The 12,183-nt window shown below is 43.9% G+C and overlaps 1 protein-coding gene and 1 non-coding gene across 3 annotated transcripts in view; both read left to right on the forward strand.

The window, feature by feature from the left end:
• The window catches only part of SPTB (spectrin beta, erythrocytic), a 205,057-nt gene that overhangs the window by 11,384 nt on the left and 181,490 nt on the right, over positions 1 to 12,183 (forward strand). The window lies entirely within an intron of this gene.
• LOC143950469 (U6 spliceosomal RNA) lies at positions 11,042 to 11,148 on the forward strand. The gene has a single exon (XR_013265839.1). It is a non-coding gene; the product is annotated as a U6 spliceosomal RNA (small nuclear RNA).

Raw genomic sequence — 12,183 nt, forward strand, 5'->3', positions numbered from 1 at the left:
ATATAATTCCACTGGTGGCACTGCTTATACACCTGCTATAGTATATAGTGCTGTTGTAGTCATAGTCAGAGTATATGCCAAAGGAGCTTTTTCTGCTTTGCAGGCTTCAAGTCAAGTTTTTAGGAATGAAGGGGTTGATTCACTAAAACTGGAGAGTGCAAAGTTTACTAAAACTGGAGAGTGCAGCTCTGCATAGAAACCAATGAGCTTCCCATTTTTTTTTTTTTTTTTTTTTTGTCAAAGCTTAAAGGGGTTGTAAAGGTAAATGTTTTTTCACCTTAATGCATTCTATGCATTAAGATGAAAAAACATCTGACAGTGCCTGCGCCCCCAGCCCCCCCGTTTTACTTACCTCACCCCTCGAAAGTCCCGCGCTCGTCCCCGACTTCCTCTTCACCACTCAGCCTGGCCGCTGGCTGGAATGGATGGATTGAAAGCAGCGCAGCCATTGGCTCACGCTGCTGTCAATCACATCCACTGGCGCGGAGCGCGGGGGGCAGGGGCCGTGTGATACAGCGAGCGGCTATAGCCGCCGGCTGTATCACGGGAGCGTGCCCGCAGGTGCTTCTCACCATGCGAGGGAGCTCGCATGAACGTGAGAAGCACCTGCGGGAGGAAGCAGAGACAGCCGCCGAGGGACCCCAGAAGAGCAGGTTCGGGGCCACTCTGTGCAAAACGAGCTGCACAGTGGAGGTAAGTACCGTATATACTCGAGTATAGGCCGACCCGAATATAAGCCGAGGCCCCCAATTTACCCCCAAAAAAACTGGCAAACTTATTGACTCGTGTATAAGCCGAGGGTGAGACATGCCTGTCCATCCCTGTGTGTGTGTCCGTCCATCCCTGTGTGTCCGTCCATCCCTGTGTGTCCGTCCATCCCTGTGTGTCCGTCCATCCCTGTGTGTCCGTCCATCCATCCCTGTGTGTGTGTGTGTCCATCCATCCATCCATCCCTGTGTGTGTGTGTCTCCATCCATCCATCCATCCATCCCTGTGTGTGTGTGTCTCCATCCATCCATCCATCCATCCATCCCTGTGTGTGTGTGTCTCCATCCATCCATCCATCCATCCCTGTGTGTGTCTCCATCCATGTGTGTGTGTGTGTGTGTGTGTGTGTGTGTGTGTGTGTGTGTGTGTGTGTGTGTGTGTGTGTGTCCAGCCTACCTTTGTCCCGAGCCTCCGTCCCGTGCCTTGCCTCCTTGCCTCCGTCCCGTGCCGTGCCTTGCCTTGCCTCCTTGCATCCGTCCCGTGTCGTGCCTTGCCTTGCCTTGCCCCCGTCCCGTCCCGTCCCGTGCCGTCCCGTGCCCTCTTCGTCGGCGGCCATTGTAAAGTTCAAAAGCTGCGCCGCCGCCTTCGCCTGTGATAGGCGGAACACTGAATTTCCCAGCAGCCTGTGTTCCGCCTATCACAGACGTCGTATCATCCTCGTCCGTAGTACGAGGATGATACGACGTCCGTGATAGGCGGAACACAGGCTGCTGGGAAATTCAGTGTTCCGCCTATCACAGGCGAAGGCGGAGCCGGAGGCGCGGCTTTTGAATAGAATGGCCGCTGTCTGTCTGCTCGACACGCTGATCGAGCGGGCAGACAGCGATGACTCGAGTATAAGCCGAGGGGGGCACTTTCAGCCTCAAAAAAGAGGCTGAAAATCTCGGCTTATACTCGAGTATATACGGTATAATATATTTGTTATTTAAAAAAAAAATTTTTTTTTAACTTTACAATCCCTTTAATTTAAGCTGAAATTTAAAGCTGATTGGCTACCATGTACCAGATTTGATGCCATGATGTATGATGCACCAGATTTTGCACTCTCCAGTTTTAGTAACTCAACCCTCGAAAATGTAACTCTTTTAAACTCAGATGGCCAGAACATTTTGTAATGTTTTTTTACTTACAGCTTTGAAAGTTTGTAAAATACCCCCAAACCATTTGTGATTTTTAAATTGTGCCTTTTTCAGAATGGTGAAAATTGAACATCTGCAAAACTTGAAAAATCCAACTTACACTATAAATCTATATCTATACACTATAATGTCCAGTCCTCAGTTCCGTGTGTTCTGAACTGGTATGCATTGTGATAAAATCATGCAAGGCTACATTTTATCACTATGCAGTAGGTTACAATGTGCAGCAATGTGTCACAATGCACTGCGGCACATAGAGTTTAATAAATGTAATTTAGAAATAGTTAAAAAATAATAATAATAAAATCATGCTCTGTGGTGCATTGTAACAGCACGCCTCAGCAAACATGCACAATGCACACCAGGGAGCTTGCATTATGTGCACTATACATACACCCACTGATGTGGACAGGTTGTTAGTGTGTTGGTGCACTGCAGTGCAGTGGGAGCATTAAAGTGATACTACACAGAGAAGTGCTAATTGACATAATTCAGTCACATAAATCATATATATCATGCCACTGTATTTTTTATATTTTTTAAAAGTACCTTATTCCTGCAGCACTGTTGTGTGGTCACATGATCTTTCCCTGTTTTTTGTCTTCAGGGAAAGATCTTTGGGAGGGGCTTCTATTACTTTGCTGATGTATGTCTCAACAGCATGAGACTGTGTCTGGCCTGTCCTGATTGGTGATGTGCCAATCACATGACTAAAAAAATCTGTTTCAGAAGAGTAATTTAAATTAAATTTTAAATATAAAAAAATAGTTTTACAGCTCCCTTTAAATCTTTTTTGAACATCAAATGTGTATTGTTTTCACATTAATATGGTGTAGGTGGAGTCAAAGATGATTGACACTAGTTTTTATTTTGTTCAGACGGCATCTGCATCCAAGGTTCTTTTCTTACTTTACAGGTACTAGCAATTACATACAATATATTTAATACTGATTTATATTAAACCTAAGCTTTCGGTGAGTTGCTTAGTGAACGTAATCAATCATTATATTATATAGTTGCAAGTCCAACCTATGTGTGTGATTTTATGTAAGTATTACATTGTATATCCCTGTATGTTGTGGTTGTTCAGGTGGTTCTCTAATAGTGTTTTGAAATTATCAATGCTCCCCGCTAAAAACACTGCCTGTGGAAGAGAATTCCATATCCTTGCCACTCTTACAGTAAAGAACCCTCTACGCAGTTTAAGGTTGAACCACTTTTCTTCTAATTTCAGTGAATGGCCACGTGTCTTATGAAATTCCTTTTCCTTGTAACTAATGTCCTCCAGTCCCTTTATTCGTTTTGTTGCCCTTCTCTGGACTCTCTCCACTGAGTTCCAGTACATCCTTCCTGAGGATTGGTGGCCAGAACTGGACAGCATACTCCAGGTGTGCCCGGACAAGAGTCTTGTAGAGGGGGAGAATTATCATTTTATCTCTGGAGTTAATTCCCTTTTTAATGCATGCCAAAATTATGTTTGCTTTGCTTGCAGAAGCTTGGCATTGCATGCAATTGCTGAGCCTGCCATCTATGAGGACCCCCAGGTCCCTTTCCATCCTAGATCCCCCGTAGGTTCTCCCCTCAGTGAGTAGATTACATTCATATTTTTGACACCCAAATGCATTATTTTAAATTTTTCTACATTAAACCTAATTTGCCATGTAGCTGCCCACCCCATTAACCAGTTCCCAACCGGCCCATAGCCAAATGACGGCTACAGGGAGATTGGATATCTCTTGGAGGGCGTACAGGGACGTCCTCCCAGAATCCCCCTCTCGCACACCCCCTGGGGCGTGCACCTGAGAATGTCCGCAGCCTTTTTCCACATGATCGCTCTGTCAAATGATGGAGCGATCACTTGTAAACAAACCGGCGTCATGTCATGACATCGGTTCCTTCCTCCCCTCTCTGTACCGATTGGAACAGAGAGGGGAGAGATCGGATGGCAGCAGCGCTGTGGGCTGGATCTGTAGTGCCCACAGCGCTGCTCTGTGACAAATGCAGTCAAATACATGGATCCATCCATCCATGCTCAGCCATCCCTCCATACTCTGTAATACTCTGCCATACCCTGCCAATACTCTGCCATACCCTGCCAATACTCTGCAATACTCTGCCAATACTCTGCAATACTCTGCCATACCCTGCCATACCCTGCCAATACTCTGCAATACCCTGCCAATATTGTGCAATACTCTGCCATACCCTGCCAATACTCTGCAATACCCTGCCAATACTCTGCAATACTCTGCCATACCCTGCCAATACTCTGCAATACCCTGCCAATACTCTGAAATACTCTGCAATACCCTGCCAATACTCTGCAATACCCTGCCAATACTCTGCAATACTCTGCCATACTCTGCCATACCCTGCCAATACTCTGCCATACCCTGCCAATACTCTGCAATATCCAGCAATACCCAGCCATTCTCTGCAATACCCAGCCGTACTCTGCAATACCCAGCCATACTCTGCAATACCCAGCCGTACTCTGCAATACCGTACCATACTGTGCAATACCTTGCAATGCCCAGCCATACTCTGCAATACCTTGCAATACTCAGCCATACTCTACAATACTCGGTGATACCCAGCCATACTCTGCCATACTCTGCCATACCCAGCCATACTCTGCAATACTCGGTGATACCCAGCCATACTCAGTAATACCCTGCCATACTCTGCAATACCTTGCAATACCCAGCCATACTCTGCAATACCTTACAATACCCAGCCATACTCTGCAATACCTTGCAATACCCAGCTATACTCTACAATATTCGGTGATACCCAGCCATACTCTGCAATACTCTGTGATACCCAGCCATACTCTGCAATACTTGGTGATACCCAGCCATACTCAGTAATACACAGCCATACTCGGCGATACCCAGCCATGCTCGGCCATGCTCAGCGATACCCAGCCATACTCAGCCATACCGAGCCATACTCAGCCATGCTCAGCCATGCTCAGCTGTACTCAGCCTCTGTATGTGGCCAGGCTGTGGAAGTCTCACACACATGATATCGCCGTACTCAGGAGGAGTAGGAGAATCTATTTTGGGGTGTCATTTTTGCTATGTACATGCTATGTGATATAAATATTGTATAAATTGACAACTTTGTGTTAAAAAAAAAAGCATTTTAACCATTTCCCGCCCGTCGGGAAGACGTGCAGGGAAGATGTGCAGGGAAGATATCCCTGCACAAAGTCCTTGACTTTGTGCAGGGATATCTGAATGATGCCTGCACCTACAGGCATCATTCATATATCAGCTTTTTCAGCTGGCGATTCTCTACACCATAAGAATGATCATAGCAGCTGTTCCACTGCTTGATCTTTCTTATGGGAGGCGAGAGGGGACACCCCCCTCCCGTCGCCCTCCGGTGCTTCTACTGACTCAACGCTATGTTCGAAGCCAGAATCGTTTTTTTTTTTTTTATTTATTTCAGGCTTCCCAGTCAGAGTGGGAGGCGGTGATCGGCAGCTATATGGTGCTTGCAGCATCTCCCTGGGGCTAGTATTTCTCCTCCAGAGTGTATACTATTTATCTATAGCCAAATCTTTTTTTTTCTTTTCTTTTTTTTACTTTGTTGGGGAAGATTAGAACCCCTGTCAGGTTTTACTGCTGTCCAGGACTCTGTTAGAGAGATTTCTTCCCACTTCCTGTTCAGGTGACAACTTCTGCATATGGGAATTGAAGGAAACTCTCCATCACAGACAGAAATAAAAAATGTTTTTTTTTGTTATGTAGAGGAATGCTATCCTGACAGCTTTTTATTGTTGTCTGTTCCCCCATTGAAGTCTTTCTCACACTTATTTCTTGGTAAATCTATTTTTAGCAGAACAGAAATTGAGGGAAGATCTCCCTAATTGGACCTTGGATAGCAGTAAAACCTGACAGGGGTTCTAAACATTTCCCACTCTATCCAAACCAAAAGAACGTTTTGGGTACAGATACAATTTAATGATGGCTATGCGCTAAGCAGTTTTCGGAACTTTCCACCAGCATTATATTATATTACATTGGCATAGTCACCCACAGTATCATTTGTTTCTCAGTTTCATGTGACCACATTGTTTAAATTGAAAGAGAAAATTATTTTAAATTAATTTCTTCTGGCAATTAGCAGTGCTGATTTCTATGTCGGTTTATAAAAAGTAAACAGTAGGTGGAGGACTTGTCTTGTTCAAAGCCGATAAACAGCTTCAAACATGGCAATAAATTGATGGATTTGGCCACTGTTAATCTGCTTTCATTCCTCAAAACCATAAACAGATTACATTTTTCTTTTTTTATGACTGTCTGTGTTCCAATAATCCAGATTTCAGGACCAGAAGTTATCGGAAATCTCTTCAATGTGGACACAGACCAAACCCATAGAATGAATGAATGAATGAATGAATGAATGAATGAAATACTTGTATAGCGCACAATACGAACTGAATCGCCTCTATAGCACATGCTTAGTAGAACCAGGAAGGGTTAGAATAATGTTTTTATTACTGTCCATGTCTCCTTGTGCTGGTGACAACTGCACACCCCATTTATTGTACACACACAGGGACAGGAAGTGAAAGAAAATATTCTCAATGAGATTATAAACAAAAATATAATTTTGACTTAATTTTACCCAATATATCCAAATTAGAAAAAGATTTTTTTTTTTTGCTTGTGTTAGACTGTTGTTAACCTGATTGTAATGCTTGTGAAAATCAGCACACCCCAACGCATAGGTGTGACTACTGTGTGCATTGTGGTGAACCGCATTGTGGTAAATAGTGCAACTATGCTTTTCTATGTGTTAAGGCTTGTTAATTACTCATTCAGTGTGACTGGATGCCTTACAAATTTTTCTTTTGCTTGAATTCTATAAGTACTAAATTAACAGGTATGACCTTATGGCCACATAAAGTACATTTACATGTTTTGGCAAAGGGATATAAAAATGTTAATTATTCAGACCAAGAAATGATGTATAAGTTACAGAATTATTAGGGGATATGTGTCGGGTCCATTGACAATAAAAAGGGGATTGGGCGAGAATCACTCCCTACATTTAAATTGAATAGATGAGAAAAGAAGAATGGATAAAGGCAGGGCCAGATTAAGAACATCATGGGTTTGGTGCTGATGATTTTGGTGGGGATTTTTTTTATAAAAAATATATAAAAATGCAAACAATTTTTTGTTTTTAACAAATTAAATAGAGAGAGAATGAGAGAGAGAGAGAGAAAGGGGATGAGAGAGGGGTAAGGGAGGGAGGGTTAGAGAGAGAGAGAGGATGCGCATGAGCATGCGTGGGAGTGACAGGAATGCAGCCCGGCCAAGGCAAGTGACCAAAAGGCACAGAACCCGGAAGGAAGACTAGGTGAAGATGGAAGTGCTCGGGACCCGCCGGAGTGATGGAGGGCTCAGTCTGACAGGAAAGTGTACCCAAATGTGCTGTGCATACTAGTACATTATGTCATAACCTACCTCAGGACCTCTAAAAAGTAGTAATGTTAGCAAAGTGTACTACCGCTTTAATATCGCAAGATCCCAGGAGCCTCTCATGGAGCCCCCTACTTACCCGGTGGCCCTTGGGCAGCGCCCAAGTGCATAGTTGCCAACATTTCAAAAATACTTTTTTTTACCAGTGGTATATTTAGATTAGCTGACATCCCCTATGCTCCTCTATACACAGTTACATACTGTAGTTACAGAGTAGGTGAGGTTGAAAAAATACACCAGTCCATCCTATTTGTGTGATCATAGGGACATCTGTTCCTCTATACATCACAGTAGTAATCACAAAATTAAATGAGTACTAATAATGGGCAAAACAAATATGAGGACTGAGAAGATTTTCTTTAGTTAAACTAACAAAAGTGTGCCCATTCTAGAGCTGGTAACATTGAGGATATTCAATATAATTTTAAAGAACTGTTTTTGTGGGTAAGAGGCACAGGGGAGGTGTATGGATGTTATAAAAGTGGGAAGTATGTGCAGGTGAGGGAGAGGAATGTGGAGGGTATAACAGTGGGCACTATGTACAGGAGAGGAGTGTGTATGGTATGTCAGTGGGCAGTATGTACAGGAGAGGAGTGTGGAGGGTATAATGGGGAGAAGTATGTACAGCAGAGGAGGGTGGAGGGTATGATAGGGACAGTATGTACAGGAGAGGAGTGTGGAGAGAAAGATAGTTGGAAGTATGTACAGGAGAGGAGTGTGGAGGGTATGACAGTTGGCAGTATGTACAGGAGAGGAGTATGGAGGGTATGATAGTGGGCAGTATGCACAGGAGAGGAATGTGGAGGGTATGACAGTGAGTAGTATGTACAGGAGACCAGTGTGGAGGGTAAGACAGTGGGCAGTATGTAAAGTAGAAGAGTGGGGAGGATATGACAGTGGGCAGTATGTACAGGAGAGGAGTGTGGGGGGTATGACAGGGGGTAGTATGTACAGGAGAGGAGTGTGGAGAGTATGGCAGTGGGCAGTATGTACAGAAGAGGAGTGTGGAGGGTATGACAGTGGGCAGTATGTACAAGAGAGGAATGTGGAGGGTATGACAGTGGGCACTATGTACAGGAGAGAAGTGTATGACAGTGGGCAGTATGTACAGAAAAGGATTGTGGGGGGTATGACAGGGGACACTATTTATAGGAGAGAAGTGCGGAGGGTATGACAGCAGGCACTATGTACAGGGGAGGCGGATGAAGGAATCTTGGAAGGAAAAATGTAAAGGTTTGTGGAAGGATGTTTAGGGACTGCATAGTGGTTAAGCGGGCTATACATGGATTGAAATTAAGCCAGTTAAGCAGAGACCAGCCATAGTTGATCTATGTATGGGCTAGCTGGTTGTATACAAGTCAATCTATTAATCGACTTGAGAACAACCAGCCTGTCGGGTTTTTCCAAAAACAATCAATGCTGCCAGCTATAGTTAGCAACAGTGATCATTGTACTCTGTGTAGGGAAGGCTCCCCACTGGCAGAACACATTAATACTGCGGGAGTGATTCCCCCATCCACAGGTCAGCAGGTGAGAGGGTGTGTGGGGACAGGCTGGGGAGAGAGGTCTGTCAGCAGGGGGGTGTGAGGTGGTCATGGAGGGATATCAATCAGCGGGTGGGGGGGGGGTGGGGTAATTGGGAGTGATATCTTTTGGAGTAGGGTCTGTCATCTGCAGGTTGTGAAATGGTCACCTGTGATATAAGTTGAAGGGTGGTGGCCAACATGGGAAGTGGCTGGGGAGTGACCCGGTTGGTGGTGAGTGTGAAATGGATGATGTGTTTCAAGTTTCTTTCACATTTGCGGTAATGCTTACTGACCTCTAAAGAGTGATCTGTGGTGGTTTGCTTTTCAAAGAATGGTATAGCAGCAGCTGACAGGCGTTCATGAGGTGCTACTGCCGCCTCCTTGTTTTTTTTTTACATTGCTGAATGGTAGTTTTACATTGTTGGTGGTGCTGCCTGTCAAACTCTGCAGGCTCCAAGATATCCATTGAGCCAACTGGTAGTAGGAAGACTTCACCCTGCATCGTGGGGATAGATTTATACCTCGATTTGAATGCTGTCAAGGACAGGGGTGAGTTTCAAATTTTAATGCATAGGATACATTAAGGTGAAAAAACACGAACCTTTACAACCTCTTTAATATTCATGTAATATGGGTGGCCAGGTGCTCCAGTGCAAAGATAAATAATATGGGTGATAAAAGACTTGCCTAGCACAATCCACATTGTATCGGGAAAGAGGGAGACTTAAATACATATGTATTTGTCGCTGATGGGATTTCATATAGTGTGTCTATTCATTTCAGAAAATTGCCTAGCGGAGCATAGATAAACCATAACAATGTGTCAAATGCTTTGCATATATCCACAGAATGTAACATAATCTGTTGTGATCTCTGTTGTGCTAAGGCCCTAAGAATTTTTCATTGAATAGTATTATAAAGTGAATATACTAATGCGCAAACCCAAAAACGAATAAATATAAATGCAACTAAGTAGCTGCCAACATGAAAGGGTGTTCCCACACAGTGATAATTAAATAAAAGTATATGTAGCACTCACTCAATGAATAGCAACATCTAAATATTTTTCAATTGATCATAAAGTGCAAAATACAGCATACAAAAGTAAAAGTGCAATAAATGTCCAAATACGTAATCTTCATGCACCATAAGGTGCTACAGTGTTTAAAGTGACAATGCAATATACTAAAAGTGCTTCAATCAAAAAGAGTTCATAAATGAAAAGTGCTTGTGTAAAGAAAAATAGAGTCCAATATATATCAAGATCATAAACAGCTTCCACCATCCGTAGTGTGCCAGTGGTTTGCCCCAGCCTCTTACCTCAGGTAAAGACCCCTACAGGTCTAGTTGGGCTTATTTGAAATATGTGTCTCCAGGATCCAAACACTGAATTCCTACTCCTGGGACCTCCAATCAGACCGAAAAGGATTTCCACAGATACCAGCGGTATCTTTAGACAGGTCTTCACTTCCCTACATATACCGTTCACATGCAACATAAAGGAATCTCCATGGTGTAGTACTCCAATAAATTGTTTATTTATAAAAGCAGCAAACTTACAGTTTAAAATCAGGAACATGTCTTCACATATAGTACTTCTGGTCGCAGCCGCGACTGGAAGTGACGTCACCTGGCTCCTCCCGACCTCAATCTGATTGGAGGTCCCAGGAGTAGGAATTCTGTGTTTGGATCCTGGAGAGACATATTGCAAAGAAGCCCAACTAGACCTGTAGGGCTCTTTACCTGAGGTGAGAGGCTGGGCCAAACCACTGGTATCCGTGGAAATCCTTTTCGGTCTAATCAGTACAGACGCTCACCTGCAGTTCTGCAAGTTGGATATTTACCAAGCTGTATAAAATGGTACACAAAAGAAATGCAAGTATAGATTTTACAGCCAAATTGAGAATTAACACATACCTTTATGTTTAACTGTAACTTTAAATGTACAAAACTTCCTTTAACCAGTTAATAAGCTTATCAATAATTTTTTTGTAATATTTACAGTAATAGGTATGGGTAAAATGCAGACACTGAATAAAACCGCTTGGTGTAGGAGCGCTGAACCCAGTTTTTCTACACATAGGGGTTGATTTACTAAAGAAAATAGATGGTGCTTGCTTTAGCAGCACATATACTAAAACTGGAACGATACAGAGAAGATTAGCATGGCTCCTGTGCAAGGATGACATACAAATCCGTGAAACATTAAATTTTTTTTGGTGTCCCCTTATTTTGCTCACTGCTGGAGGGGAGGGGGTCCCCTCCCACTTTTTCTGACAGAGTATATTAGTATTCAGTTTTCCCAGTTCCGTTGTCTTTTTTCATTCTTCCGCCCTCATTTCTTTTATTTTCTTCCACTCCCCCCCCCCCAGGAATTTGTTGGTTGCAGGGTGCTCAAGGTAGGCAGGGCTGGCCTTGAATCTTCCTAGCATTACTGTAAAGAGCTAGGTAGGCTACTTGCACACTGGGGCGTTGGAGGGCGTCAGCACTAAAGAGCCGCTATTTTTAGTAGCACTTTATAGTAGTTTTTGCAGAGGTTTTCGGCCGATAGTGGGGCGCATTTAAACCCCGCTATTGGGCGAAAAAGGGTTAAAACCGCCCACAAAGAGGCGCTATGCTGCCGGTTCAGCGGTGCTGCCCTTTGATTTCAATGGGCAGGGGCAATTTAGGTGCGGTGTATACACTGCTCCTACAGCACTGCAAAGATGTGGCTTGCAGGACTTTATTTGGCGTCCTGCCAGCGCACCGCTCCAGTGTGAAAGCACTCAGGCTTTCACATTGAGTGAGAGAAGAGCCTCTATACAGGCGCTATGCAGGCGCTATTTTTAGCGGTATATTTCCTGTAAAGAGTGAAAGCAGCCTTAGCCCTTGTACACGCGGTCAGAGATTCCGTCGGAATGTGTCAGAGCGTTTTGTCGGATATTCCGACTGTGTGTGGTCTGCATCGGACTGTTTCCGTCGGAATATCCGTCGGACCAACTTTTCCAACTTGCCGGAAATATTTTCCGACAAAATGCTCCGATCGGACATACTCCAATCATGTGTAGAGAATTCCGATCGGATAAAGTGCCACGCATGCTCAGATCAAATTCCTAGACCAAAGCTATTGGCTACTAGCGTGAACATAGTCCCGTCATAACAAAATAACGTCATCACGTCGGATTTTCCGACAACTTTGTCCGACCGTGTGTATACAACAGTTTCGGACAAAATCAGTCGGACAAAATCCGACGGATAAAATCCGACGGATAA

Source organism: Lithobates pipiens, unplaced genomic scaffold, assembly GCF_037356315.1.
Source record: "Lithobates pipiens isolate NorthernLeopardFrog02 unplaced genomic scaffold, aLitPip1_a1.2 Scaffold_30, whole genome shotgun sequence".
Lineage (NCBI taxonomy): Eukaryota > Metazoa > Chordata > Amphibia > Anura > Ranidae > Lithobates > Lithobates pipiens.